A 5,576-nucleotide genomic window follows, 5' to 3' on the forward strand; every position below is an offset into this window, starting at 1 on the left:
GCATTCTGGTATAGACACCGAGAAAAAAAAAAGTGTCTCTACATTACCTAATGATGAAACTATTGAGTTTTACATTAATCTAATATGAGTGCGAAAACAAACTTATGTCTAGATCTATACGTAATTGAAAGTTTAAATTAAAACATAATCCTACTCTAAAGTATATGTTTGAAGCGTGATTGTTAGTACAGATGGAGCCAAGAATCGCCGCAAGTGCAATCTCTATATCAAAAGTTCATTCGCATGATCAAATCCACCGTGAGTGTATTAACTTAGAATAACGTTCAAATCTCTTAAGGTTGTGTGTTTAGATCTTAAGTTCTTAATCTAATATAGGCTTATATGTGTGTATCAATGACAAGAGAGGTATTTATAATAACTACACCTCCAATAGAAACCTAATGATATTAGGAAAGTCATTTATCAGGAAACGAGTTGCCAGTCAAGTCTAATGCATGGCCAACTAGCATACATGCCCACACTATGGGCCTTGTTTCCATGAGCGCCAAGTAGGCATGAGCCTCACAATTAGTAGCCTACACGTATACTAAAGCCACCTTATTGTAAGGCCTTGTGCGATTGGATGCTACTGCGAGTGAGGCTCAACTATTAGCTAGGCAAACTGCTTGTGTTTAGGGTAAATTTACCCTAAACACGTGGTCCAATCCCATAATGACATGTAGCCCAGTCAGAGGGCGACACATGTCACCATGGTAAGATGACGCGTGTCTTGTGCCCTAAAAGGGCACCTGAAATCAGCAAAGAGAAAGGCCCTTATTACATCAGGGCCCAAATCCCGAGAAATGACCTTGAAAGCCGCAAAACGTCGCTCCCAGGTGACACGTGGCGCTCCCTGATTGCGCAGCTAATCACGTCACGGGATTTTAGGGTACAAACCCTAAAGGGGCATACACTCCCACCCCTATAAATACCCCAATCATTTATGATGGGAGGGGTGGATTGTGACATAACATTAAAAAGAGCATTAAAAGAGCTCCAACTTCTCTCTACTTTCTCTCTCTAGATTTTCCGTTTCTCGATCTCTAACTTGATAAAGGAATATTCGTTGTTTTGCAGGTGTCCGAGTCTCATTGCCTGAAGAACGTGACCAGTGTCCGAGGAGATCACAAAATACCCCAAAACATTTGGCGCCGTCTGTGGAGATACTCGTCCGTTACGGCAATAGATGGTCAGACACCTGATAGCGGCCCTCGTCCAGGGGAGGACGGACATGTAGAGGACATACATACTACCATACATTCCAGCAATCCACTGACTGCCTTATTTCATGAGGCCGAACAACCTCCATTTAGTCCAACTACTCTGCTGGCCGAGCTCAACAAGCTTCGCCAAGAGTTGGACAGCCATCGTGCCTCGGCCTCTAAGCAGCCGAAAGAGGGAGGGGTTGCTTCTAAGAAAACACATATAACAAAACCAACGCGACAGATGCTGGTAATACCCCATTTCGCCGGCCGCATGGAAGATCTCCCCGGGTGCCACGGACCAATCTGTCTAATCTGTTGGCGAAAACCCAGTCGGCTGGGGGGAGGGGCAGACAGCCTAAAAGAGGGGAGCCTAAGCCGTCCCAACGCTTTAAGTACGCAAGGGACTACATTCGGCACAAACAACGGGAGCGGGCCGCATACTCTGAAACGACCTCTACCCCAACTATGCCGGATGAGTTCTCTAACCACACTCTCTCCCAACATACCAACACGGCCATCTCCAGCAGAAGCCAAGCTGTCCGCACTCTAACGCCTATTCTAGTTCAACCGCCTCAATATCAATTCCCCCAAGTTCTCAATGGTTTGATGCAGCCAAGTCCCCAATTCTTCGGACAGTATGGGCCATAAGGTCAGACGTTCGGTCAGGCTCCCAACCTGGCTGGACCGTCCGCGCAGCCTCAGCCGATTGACCGGCAGATGCGCTTGCTGACTCTAGGAGATAAGCTGCCTACGTTTTCGCAAGACATTTTAACGGCTCCTCAACCAGCAAAAGTTAAGAGCGTAATAGTGGGTGCCTATGATGGTACGGGCAACCCAGAGGAGCATATCACCTCGTACAGGAACCTGATGTATTTGCAATGCGTAGATGACGCTACTTGGTGTGGCGCAGGATTGGTTCAACAACCTTCCAAGTTCCGGCCATTCTAAAAGGTGTGGCGCAGGATTGGTTCAACAGCCTTCCGGCCGGGTGCATAAATTGTTTTACTACCCTCAGTTTGTTGTTCGTAGGAAATTTCTCTTACAACATCCCACCTAGAAAGACAAGTTTCAACTGGCAACAATCGTACAAGGAAAAAATGAAGGACTACGTTCGTATGTCCAAAGATTTAACCAAGAAAAGGCCCAGATTCATAATCTTCCGGACGAAATGGCATACTATGAGTTTCTCCGGGGATTAAGGCATAATGGTTTTGAGTTTGATTTGGTAAGAAAAAAGATTCGGTCGTACGCAGACGTTTTGCGGGAAGCCAAAGCCTAAATTGAGGCGGCGGACTTTTGTTCGCTCACCAAATCAGAAGTGCCGGCCACGGGGGCTGAGAAGAAGCAATCTTCTCAGCAAGACTCGTCCGGCCGAAAGAAAGAAGGAAACAAAAGAAAAGAAGTCTGGGTAGCTGATGACAAGCAGCCTAAGTCAAAGAAGGTCAAGACGTACGAGCCCTAGTACGAGTTCAACAAGGATTGTTACTCCATTTTGATGGAGATAAAGGATAAGTTTGAGTTTGAAAAACCTCAGCCCTTAAGAGGCTCGGCCCAGTTTAGGAACAAGAACAAGTACTGTCATTACCACAAAGATGTGGGTCATGACACGAACGATTGCATCAATTTGAAGAGGTTGTTGGACAAGTTGGCCGAGAAGGGCACGTTGAACTCTTATATGTCGAAGTCCAAGTTCACTTACACACGGACGGACAACACGTCTGAGAAGAAGTAGAAGAATGATAAGAAAAATGACAAGGAAGATGATGGAAATAGTACTGATTCGGGCTTTGTGGCTGTGATATTAGGGGGGTTTGCTTCAGGCGGCCCCACCATGAAAGGAATCAAGCAAGACGCTTGGAATTTGGGGAAAGTGATGCAGACGGATGCTGTTAAGGCTGAACCTTTTCTTGAAGTAACCATCAGTGAAGCTGACTGAGGAGAGGTCCAAGCTCTACACAATGAACCCATGGTGTGTTCATCATGAAGATAGCCAACTTGAAGGTTGGACGAATATTGATTGATACGGGTAGCTCGGCCGACATCATTAGCCTTGCCGCCTGAAGAATTTAAGCTATCCGAAAGATGCTCTTCAAGACATTACCCACCCGTTAGTAGGATTTGGGGGGAACGTCATCCATCCAGTGGGACAGATAGATCTGCCTGTCTGCTTTGGGCAGAAGGGGGAAGGCAGAGACATGGTCGCCCGCTTCCTCTTTGTCAAAGAGCTGACTGGTACGTATAATGTTATACTCGGCCGTCCCATGCTAAACGCAGCTAAGGCAGTCATCGTACCTCACTTAATGCTGCTAAAGTTTGAGAGGTCGGCCGGTAAAATTGGAACGATTCAAGGAAGTCAAAAAATGGCTAAGGAATGTGATCAGTTGGCTGTGAAGCCTACTGCGCGCGGACCAAAACTGTCCGAGAAAAAGGAGGAAGGAACCTCACTCCCAGCATACCAGGTCGGCCAGAAGCGTAAGGTGGCCAGGACAGAGCAGACATAGTAGTTAACAACTGCCGGCCAGCCAGAAGAGTTAAGGCCCCAGCCGGCCGGCAGTCACCAAGATATAGTGCTTGATCCCGATCAACTAGGTCGGACGGTCAGTGTAGGCACTATAGCTTTGGGTATGCTTGGGGATGAGTTAGTTCAGCTGTTAAGGGAATTCAAAGATGTGTTTTCATTTGAAGTTGTTGAAATGCCGGGAATATGTTCTGACCTGGCTGTGCATAAGCTGGTTGTGAATCCATTGATGAAGCTTGTCCGCCAGAAGAAGAGAAATTAATGGAAAAGAGAGGAATCAGGCGGCCGCGGCTGAGGTAAAAAAGCTGCTGGATGCTGGTTTCATTCGGCAATGCTATTACCCGAATTGGGTGACAAATGTAGTTCTTGTGAAGAAGCCAAATGGAACTTGGAGAATGTGCGTGGATTATACAGAATTGAACAAGGCATGCCCTAAGGATAGCTTTCCCCTGCCCAAAATCAACCGCCTGGTGGATTCGACGGCCGGGCATGCCCTGATGAGCTTTATGGACGCATACTCCGGATTCCATCAAATTCCCCTTTGGGAACAAGATCAAGAGAAAACAACGTTTGTGACCGAGCAGGGGTTGTACTGTTAAAAAGTTATGCCATTCGGCCTCAAGAACGCCCCTACAACTTTCAGCGACTTGTTAATACAGTCTTTAGAGATCAGCTCGGCTGGAACATGGAGGCGTACATTGATGACATGATTGTCAAATCAAAGGAGTCGGCCGACCATCTGAAGGACCTACGAGAAACTTTTACTGAACTCAGGCGGCATAAGATGATGTTAAACCCGAAGAAGTGCGTCTTTGGTGTTGAGTCCGGTAAATTTCTCGGATTTTTAATTGATCAGCGTGGAATTGAGGCCAACCCTGAAAACATTCAAGCCGTTTTGGACATGAAGTCACCAAGAACAATTAAAGAAGTGCAAAGACTGACCGGCTGTTTAGCAGCACTTGGTAGATTTCTGTCAAGATCAGGGGATAAGTGCCGTTACTTTTTTCAAACCATTAAGAAGAAAGCCCTGTTAGAGTGGACAGAGGAGGCCGAGGAAGCATTCGTACAGTTGAAAAGTCACTTGCATACATTGCCTCGGCTCGTCAGTCCACTCAAAGATGAGAAGTTAGTCATTTATCTTGCCATTCTGTGCCGTCCTACTTGCTGAGAGGGACGACCACCAGATCCCGGTCTATTTTATCAGCCATGTACTTCACAACGCTGAGCTTAAGTATCCCCCTATTGAAAATTTTGGCCTAGCACTGTATACGACATTAAAGAAGTTGCGGCCGTACTTCTTGGCGCACTCAATTGTGGTCTATACAGACCAACCCTTAAAGAAACCATTTACAACTTTAGAAGCTAGTGGCCGCATGCTCAAGTTGGCTTTGGAATTTAGAGGCTTTAACATTACGTTCGAGCCGAGAAAAGAAATCAAGGGGTAAGCCTTTGCGGATTTTTTAGCTGAAATGACTCGGCTTGATCTGCAACCGGCCGGGGACCAGATTTGGAAAGTGTTCGTGGATGGTAGTGCAACAGCTACTGGGTGTGGTGCTGGTATCTTATGTCAGTCTCCTAAGGGAGATAAGTTTGAGTACGCAATGATATTTCAGTTCCAAACATCCAACAATGAAGCTGAGTATGAAGCATTGTTGGCCGGCCTTAGAATGTGCAAGGCGGCCGGGGCAACCAAAGTTGAAGTGTGCTCGGACTCCCGCCTAATAGTCGCAAGTCAATGGTGGCTTTAAAGCTAGGGAGCCGTTCATGATGAAATACATGCAGATGGTTAAAGAAGAGGCTGAGGGCCTAGAATATTTCTCCTTGCGGCAAGTCCCCCATTCAGAAAATCATCA

Source organism: Chenopodium album, chromosome 25 (assembly GCF_948465745.1).
Source record: "Chenopodium album chromosome 25, dcCheAlbu1.1, whole genome shotgun sequence".
NCBI classification, from domain to species: Eukaryota; Viridiplantae; Streptophyta; class Magnoliopsida; order Caryophyllales; family Amaranthaceae; genus Chenopodium; species Chenopodium album.